Source organism: Balaenoptera acutorostrata, chromosome 11 (assembly GCF_949987535.1).
Source record: "Balaenoptera acutorostrata chromosome 11, mBalAcu1.1, whole genome shotgun sequence".
NCBI classification, from domain to species: Eukaryota; Metazoa; Chordata; class Mammalia; order Artiodactyla; family Balaenopteridae; genus Balaenoptera; species Balaenoptera acutorostrata.
This window is the reverse complement of record NC_080074.1, coordinates 9,898,887-9,908,308: the sequence shown is the minus strand read 5'-3', so window position 1 is coordinate 9,908,308 and position 9,422 is coordinate 9,898,887.

Here is a 9,422-nt window from a genome sequence, read left to right as displayed (position 1 = left end):
CAATAGTCCTCACATTTTCCCTCTAAACTCACATCTCTGAGGTTTTTATTTCTTTACTTTCATTCCATCCTTAGGGAAAGGGAATTCTGCCCTAAATGAACAAAGAGAGTCATTCATTCAAAATATATGTTTGGAGACCAACTTTGGACCAGGCATAGCGCCAGGCACTGGGGAGAGCTGGAAACAAGACAAGCTCACAGTTTTATATTATGGTGGGGAGGCAAGCAGTAAATAAATGAATACTTAAATAAACAAGTTAATTTATAATAGTAATGAGAACGATAGGGAAGTTTTAAAAGTGACATGATAGTTATAGGAAGTGTGTGTGGGGTGGGGAGTTAGGAGATGGGCATTACTTATAAGGTTGTCAGAAAAGGCGTGCATTTGAGCTGAGACCTGAATGACCTGAGAAACCAGCCATGTAGAAACTTGGGGAAGGACTGAGTGTTCTAGACAGAGGGAACAGCTAGTGCAAAGGCCCTGAGGCAGAAATGAGTTTGATATATACCAGGAACAGAAAGAAGGCCAATGGAGCTGGAGCAGAGTGAACTCGTGGGGAGAAAGGAAGCTGGAGAGGAAGGCAGGGTGAGGTCATGTGGGCCTTTACAGGCCAGGGGAAGGGAATGGGTTTGATTCTAAGCCCAACTGGAGGGCTTTAAGCAGGGAAGTAACACCATATGGTTTGTGTTCGTAAAAGGTCAATGGTAGTTGTGTGGGGGCTGGGTCATAAAGGGATAGGAGAGGAAACACGGAGACCAAGTAGGGACCATGCAACCATCCAGATGAGAGGAATGAGGGGTTTGGAGGTCATGATGATGGAGAGAACTGGGTGGATTGTGGATTGATTTCAGAGGAAGAGTTCGTTAGTTGGGTCCTTCGGGAAGCACACTGAGATGGCGTTAGACATACAAGTGGTTGACTGGGGGCTAAAGCCTGGGAAAAATAAAGAGGAGAAAGACGATTGGGAAGGTTGAAGCTCAGACCTCCATGCAGATCTGACAAAGCCTTGGTCAACTTAACTGGGTGCTCCAGGGCCAACAATGCCCATCAGGGAAGTTTTGCACTGGGCAGAAATGCCCAATCCCTAGTACCATTTTCATGCCCAGTCATTAATGGGCACTGCCCCAGAAGAGGGTGGCTTCAGCTCAAAAGATGGGGTGATGTCCACGCAAAAACCTGCAAGTGGTTGTTTACAGAAGATTTGCTCCTAATTGCAAAGACTTGGAAACAACCAAGATGCCCTTTGATATATCCAGACAATGGAATATTACCCAGCAATGAAAAGACATGAACTATCAAGCCATGAAAAAACAAGGAGGTACCCTAAATGCATATTACTAAGTGAAAGAAGCCAGTCTGAAAAGGCTACATACTGTATGATTCCAACGATATGACATTCTGGAAAAGGAAAAACAATGGAGACGGTGAAAAATCAGTGGTTGCCAGGGATTATGGGGGAGGGAAGGATGAATAGGCAGAGCACAGAGGATTTTTAGGGCAGTGAAACTCTCCATGATACCATGATGGTGGATACATGTCAATATACATTTATCCAAACCCATAGAAAGTACAACACCAAGAGGGAACCCTAATGTAAACTATGGACATGGGGTGATAATGATGTGGCAGTGTAGGTTCATTGATTGTAACAAACGTACCACTCTGGTGCGGGATGTTGCTAATGGGGGAGACTGTGTATATATAAGGGCAGGGGTTGTATGGGAAACCTCTATACCTTGTGCTCAATATGCTGTGAACCGAAAACTGCTCTAACAAACCAACCAACCAACCAACCAACCAACCAACCAAAGCTGTGATGCATCCTGAAGGTGCCCTCCAAGGCTGCCACAGCCCACCCCTTGCCCCGTGAAGATCTGCTTCTCCACACACGACCAGGGAGCAGCCCCTCTGAGGTCCCCTGGGCCTCTTTTCCTGAGGGGACATTTAGAAGTGGGGGGTGGCAGGATGAACCACAGCCCCCATCACAGTTGGTCTCGGGACCCCAAAAGGAATTCAGTGTCTCCCTCCTCCACCACCGAGTCTAAATTCCCCCTGCCTTCTGTTATTAGCTCTGCTGAGTAAAGGGGGGAAGAATATTCTTTCCTTCCCTAGCCTAGTAAAGTCCATGCACAACATATCTGCAAGCAGGGGAGGGAGGAAGTAGAATCGTATGGGGGCAATTTCAGACTATAATAAAGTCATTGCTAAAAGAATGGGGGATTGGGTGCTAGTTAGGTAACTAGTTTCTGCCACAGGCACAAGGCAGAGCCAGACTTTGATCTCAGGGCTTAGGGTGACCGACTCACCCAGTTTCAGCACTGCAGGTCCTGTGTCCCAGGAAATCTCTCAGTCCTGGGCAGATCCGGCCATTTAGTCATCCTAACTATCCCCAAATCGCACTCCCTCAGTGCTAGTACATAATGGACACTGGGTAGCACATGACTCTCTCTCTTTCTGCCTTCCTCAGCCCCCGGGCTTCCCTCTACTACAGGATCTCCCCCTTTACCCGTCTCCTGAAAGAGTGTGAGCTCCTCAAAGGCAGGGACCAGCTGTCATCCTCATCCCTGGGTCTCCGGGTCTGGCCCTTGTGGATACTCAAACTCCCAGTGAATGAAGGCAACGCCTCTTGGGCTGTGCTCCTGGGCCAAAGAACTTCCTTTCCCCAGGGGGTAGGGAGGTGGGGGCTGAGGACAAAGAGAGCTCCCTGTGCCCATCCTGGACATCCCCATCCCAAGGGTCCAGTCTCCACCCAGGGATGGGCTGTCCCTGGACTAGAGCCACCTCAGTTTCCTCATCTAAAAAGTGGGGCCATGGTACCTACCTCATAGGATTGTAATGAGAATTAGAAGACCACATGAGATGTCATATGTGAAACCTCCCAGGGACTCAGGGGCAGGGACCAGTTTTTACCACGCTGCTTTGTATTCCCAGGGCACTCAGTATGCCTGGCACTCAGTAGATGCCCAGTACATGCTACCTCCTTCCTTATTTATTCCTAGCATGTATTAGGTGCTCAGTAAATGTTAATTTCCTTTTTTACTTTTTTACCTTGATTCCCCAGGTACGTACAGTGCCTCCCTCCATAGTTGCTCTGTCCTTTCTTCGTTCCCCTCCCACCCCCTTTCTGAGCAGATTTGGGGAACCATTCAGACTAAGGCTCATGTATGTGTTCAATCAACACATCCCAGACTGGGGCCTTCCAGGGGGAAGCAGGGCTCCGGTAGGGCCCAGAAATGTTTGTGTTTTAGCAGCAGATGCTGGGATTAGTAGTCCAACCAGAGAGGAGGGGCAGAAGCCTCGGAAGAGAGAGCTTTCCTCTCTGGGGAAGCCCAGAGAGTTCCATCCAGGGTTTTTACTTCCCTGGAAGCAGCGAAAGGAGCCAACCCACCTCTCAGGCTCGGGCAGGAAGCGAGGACATCTGTTCCCAGCTCAGGAGGGGCTGAGAAACAAGGAGGAAACGGGTGTCCTCCCTATGGGGGACCTGGGAGTTGGCTGGAGCGTGTGTGCCTGAGTCCAGGCCCAGCTAAGAAGGACCAGAAGGAGTGGCTGCCTAGTAAGGCTGCATCCTCTCTCTGAGGCTGTAAGGGTTGGGGCCGGGGCTCTCACTGTCTCACCGGCGTCCCAAATGCTCCCAGGTCCTCCTCGCCGTACTTTTTACCCTGCCAGATCCTCACCTGTGGCAACCCTGGAGCTCCGTATTCTTTTTTTTTTTTTTTTTAATTTTATTTATTTATTCATTTATTTATTCATGGCTGTTTTGGGTCTTCGTTTCTCCACGAGGGCTTTCTCCAGTTGCGGCGAGCGGGGGCCACTCTTCATCGCGGTGCGCGGGCCTCTCACTATTGCCGCCTCTCTTGTTGCGGAGCACAGGCTCCAGACGTGCAGGCTCAGTAATTGTGGCTCACGGGCCTAGTTGCTCCGCGGCATGTGGGATCCTCCCAGACCAGGGCTCGAACCCGTGTCCCCTGCATTGGTAGGCAGATTCTCAACCACTGCGCCACCAGGGAAGCCCTGGAGCTCCGTATTCTAATCATCCCTATTTCACACATAAGAAAGTTGAAATCAGAAGGGTTCAGCAATTTGACCAAGGTCCCCTGGTCACTGGGTGTACACCTGGGATCTGAACCCAGAAGTTTTCAGACCCCCTGTGGCATGTTCTCACTCTAAGAGTCAATCAGCCCCTGCCCAGTGAGGAAGCAGTACGTCCTGGGAGCTTCCTTCCGCCCTCGGCTTAGTGCCGCCCCCTTTTCCTGGCGTTTCCCTGACCCCAGGAGCCCGCCTAAACCCATCAGCCACTGCAGCACCCCTCCTGCCCTCACCAGTGGTCCCAGTGCCAGTTTCCGTTGCACTGATCTGTAACTTGCGTTCCCCACAAGTTCAAGAACTTCTTGAGGTCTGGCACCGAGGTGGCTTCATATCTGGGTCACTGGCACCCAGCTTGTGCTCAGGATGTATTTGCTTCATGCACGATGGAACCTCAGGGCCAGTGGCCATTACTTTAGCTCCTCTAGAAAAGGCAGTTTTTTGATGACTCCCAGGATTTTGCAGACACTGCACTTGGAGGCAGGAAAGCTGAGTTTTAGGGAACCTTCCTTTCTTAGTCTGTAAAATGGGTATGGGCAGTCCCGTGCTGCCTACAGACATGACGGAAGATGAAAGGCTTCCTGATGAAGGAGGAACAGGGGCAGATGGACACTGCAGGGTCAGGCAGAGGTGTGCGATGGGGCTAGAGGCTAAGGGGGCGGGTACCTGGGACCTCACCTGGATGGCTGTTCACGTGTGTCCAGTGAGGAACCAAGGGTGCCTGGCAGCTACTCCTCAAATACCATCTGTTTCCTGATCTAGCACTGGGTACCCAAGGTGGTCCCTAGGGGAAGGTGGGGGCAGGTTGGGGAGACCCTCCTAGAGGCTAGAAGAAGGCAGAAGGCATGAGACCAGGGTAGAGTGGGCAGTCCTGCTGGCTGGACCCCTCCCTACTCCTGCCTGCCAAGCCTGCCAGCTCTCTTCTCGGTCCACCGTGGGGTGGGTCCAGGCTAGGGTCTCTCTCCTCACTGAAGTTTGTCTGCCACCAGCATTAGCTGTAGCCACAAGCAAATTGTACCCACACACAATTTATTTTTCAGATACAGAAACTGAGAAGCAGGGAAGGAAAGGGACTTTCCCGAGATTACACAGCAAGAAGGAAGCATTTGAGGGGCTTCCCAGGTGGCGCAGTGGTTGAGAGTCTGCCTGCCAATGCAGGGGACACGGGTTCGAGCCCTGGTCTGGGAAGATCCCACATGCCGCGGAGCAACTAGGCCCGTGAGCCACAATTACTGAGCCTGCGCGTCTGGAGCCTGTGCTCCGCAACAAGAGAGGCCGCGATAATGAGAGGCCCGCGCACTGCGATGAAGAGTGGTCTCCACTTGCCGCAACTAGAGAAAGCCCTCGCACAGAAACGAAGACCCAACACAGCCATAAATAAATAAATAAATATTTAAAAAAAAGGAAGCATTTGAGAATAATGACGATCACTAACGCTGAAATGCTTCTTACTATGTTCCTAAGGGCTTTATATGTAATTATTTAAAGACTCACAAAACCGTAGTGGAATAGGCATGCTGCTATCACGATCCACATGTTGCAGATAGTGATGCTGAAGCACAGAGAGGTTAAGCAACTTGTTTCAGGTCACTCAGCTGCCAAGCCAAGGAGCTGGGATCCAAACAGAGACATCCAAGCTCATGACCACTAGGATAGACTGTCTCTCTGGATGAAAGCACAGTGCAGGGAAGGCTGTTCTGGCAGGCCTCAGCCTGGTAGACTAGGACGGGGTTCAAGGGTCGGTAGGAACAGGAGAAGAAAGTAAAAGGGCCTGTTAGGAGGCTGAGGCAGTGAAGGGAGACACAGGATGAGCAGTGCTTGGCGGGCAGCAGGCAGAAAGAATTTTACCCTTTCTCAGTGGCTGCCTTGTTAACCTGTTCTGTTGACCCAAACTTCCCTACCTCTGGATGAGATCCTAGGCATATCTCAGAGCTTGTTCAGTCACTTTTGGGCTTTATCTTATTTTTTAGGTATTAAAATAGTCGGGTCTAATAGCAAAGCTCTAAGCTGTAGTCAAAGCTTCTCCTCTCCCCCAGCTCAAGTCTGCCTTAAATTCAAAGACCTATATAGCAGGAGGGAGGCACGGTGGGCTTTTCCTCTAAGACCCCAGTTTGGTCTGCTCTCCCCTTGCCCTTTCCCGCACTAGTTGCCTCTGGTTTCTCCAGGGCTGGAGCTTGAGGCAGGGAGGAGAGAGAGGTAACAAGGTAAGTGGCTTGGCTGGTTCAGGTGTCCTCAGGAGAGTCTATGTTCTCAGGTGGGTTAGGTGAGTGCCTGGGAGCTGGCTCTTTCTCCTTAGGGGCATTTTTGTGGGTTCCTCAGAGAGCCTGCATCACTAGGGATGTCCCACCTGCAGTTCCTACCTGGGCAAAGCATCCCCTGGCTGGCACTCACAACACCCCTTCAGCACCTGTCACTGGGGGTCCACCCAACATGAAGTCTTCTGGTAGGATCACGTGCACCTTCCTTATTATTCCTCCCCACCCCAACCCTCTTGGGGCCGGATCCTAATTCAAAATGACCTCAAACCAGCCACCTTCTCCAAGGTTCCCCCTGGGACCCCAGGAAACATTCTTGCATCCTGGTCCCCAAATGTTGGGAGTGCAGACTGTCCCCAGAGCAGCTCAGTCCCTGCCTGCCTTGTGGAAACAGGGGACTCAAGCCAGCCTCTCGCCTTTGTCCCTAGTGTCCTCACCTCCCAAAGCCCAGTGGACACATGCCGTGCTCCCGTGCTCTCTGACGCTCCCTCACTTGGCTTGAGGCTGGGGAGTGATGCCAACTGTCTCTAAGGACAGTTCCCTCTCCAACCCCACCTCCCACATGGCTCCTTAGCCCCACAGCCTGGGAGGGCTGAGGGACCAGGAGCATTTTCGTCCAGCTCCTTTGCAAGTCTACCCGTTGGAAGGCGGGTACTTGGTATCCATTGTCCCTAGCTTTGGGATCTGGACTGGGGCGGGCAGCAGGGCTGAGGAGGAAGGGAGGGATCGGAGTGGCTTTTCCATTCGGGGGTCAGTGAGTCACGATGCTGGGGACTAGCTGGGAAGGGATGAGTCAAAGACAAGGTGCCGGGTTCAGGCCCCCGTCAGGGAGGGTGGTGAGTCAGGCAGCTGCGGGGAGTGCCAATTTGCAGTCCGGAGTTTGGTTTTGAACGTGGAGTTTGAGGGCATCACATGGAGGTGAAGCAGAGTGGTTGAAAGCACGGACTTTGAAGTCGGGGCTTTTGGATTTCAGTCCCAGCTCCACAAGTTAGCACCACCTGGAGCAAGTGACTCAACCTGTCTCTCCAGTTTCCTTGGCTGTACCACGGGAAGGTTAAGGCCGGAATGAAACTCGAGTGGGCAGCTCAGAGCCTGGCCCGTGGAGCCCTCAGCGGAGTGCCCTGCAATCCCACGAGGAAGGGAGTTATTACTCTCCTCCCCCATTTTACAGATGGGGAAACGGAGGCACAGAAGAGATGAGCAATATGCATGCCCAGGGTCCCACTCAGGCAGGCAGTCCAGCTCCAGTGACTGAGCCCTCACCTACTAGGCTACACAGGGAGGATGCCGGCATGGTGGGTAAGTATGACTGCATGGGTTCAAACCCCACCTCTACCACGTAGGAATTTTTGAGCAAGTTACTTTGCCTTTCTGAGCTCAGTTCCCTCATCTATATGTTGTGGGTACTGTGCTGTCTGGATTGTGAGGATTAAATGAGTCAGTCCTTGCGAAGTCCACTCTGTATGCATTAGTTATCCTTAGAGTCATTCTGAGTTGGAAAAGACAATTCGAGGAAGCCCTCACCTCCGTTTTACAGAAGAGGTTACAGAGGCCCAGAGAGGGTGATTGACCAGCCTGAGATCACACAGCTGGCAGAGCTCAGACTTGTCCACTGTTTTTCTACCATCGTCGAGCTGTCACACGGGAGGAGGGCATCAAGAACTGGTGAACAGAAGGCTAGAGCTCCGGGATGGGAAGTCAGAGGAGTGGTCGACTCTGGCTACACAGATCGGGAAGATGGCCCTTCTTACCCATGCGGTGCTTGAATAAAACCCTTTCTCACCCGTCATGTTCAGTCCTCCCAAGTAACCGTGCCAAGCAGGGAGTCCTGGCCTCTTTTACTGCTAAGGAACACCGAGGCCTTGAGAGGGGAGTGTCCTGGCCACCTGAACCTGGACAAGGGTCTCTTCACAGTGCCTGAGTTGTGAAAGGCAGGCAGGCGATGAGCAAGGGAGGGGGCCAGGGATGGGGAGGGCAGCAAGCCTCCATCAGGACGCTACTGCCTGGAAACCGAGCTGTGAGTGCCTGCAAGGATTGCCTAGGGAGCCAGTGAGATGACAATCACTTTAATGAGTCCCTGTGGGGGACAGAGTCCACGTGTGCCTCTTCCAAAGTGTGTCCTATTTCCTGGCTCGCAGGTGGGAGTATCAGAGCCTTAACAGAGAACCCCTAGGGACCTCCAAGTCCACCCCAAAAGAGCACGTTGCTCGTCGGCAGGGGGCCTCGGCATTATGACACAGCACTGAGAACCCCTGCCACCTGCCTGTCCCATTTCCATCAGCCCACCTTGGCTCTGCATAAATGTTTCCCAGACCCTCTGGCTCATAAAGGCTGATTGCGGATGGCTGTCATTTAAATGCAGGCTCATGTCTTTGTCACACACTGAGCTCATTTTTGGAAAAGACAGAGAAGAATTTGGTCTTTTGCTCTAATGATCACATCCCGTCCAGAGACCAGGGAGGGACCTGTTCCCACCCAGTTTCAACTCACACTGGCTGTGCTCCTGCTGTGTGACTGCCTTTTACATCCATCCTGGAATCTCATTGTTCTAAAGAGATTTCAGACGTTTGGGGAAGGAGCAAGATGTAGGTGAATGAGAGATCTGGGTTACTATCCAAGTACACGAGGTTTTGTCGTTTAGTTATATTTTTGCTATTGATTTTTAACTTCTACATGATCTGTGATACCAACTTCTTGAAATTTATTGGGACTTGCTTTATGTCCTACTACATGATATTCATGATCATTTTTGGAAATCTTCGATGTGTGTTTGAAAATAACACATCAGATGCAGGATTCTATATATTGCTGTTTGTTGTTCTGCTGTTTGTGGCTTGCTTCTTTGTATGTTTTGTAATTTGGGATTGAGAGCTCATGTTAACAACGGTTTTATCTGTGAGTATCCCACGTGGCCTTTACTATGGGAATGTCCCTCCAGAGAGGGACATGCTCTGTGGGTGTAACTCACCCCACATTTGCTTTTTATATTAATTTCCAGACTTAGGAGTTCTGGGACTGTGTGGGCAATGCAAATCCAAACCTCATATTTTGTGTGAGGGAAGGTCTAGAGTTATAATTTCTCAA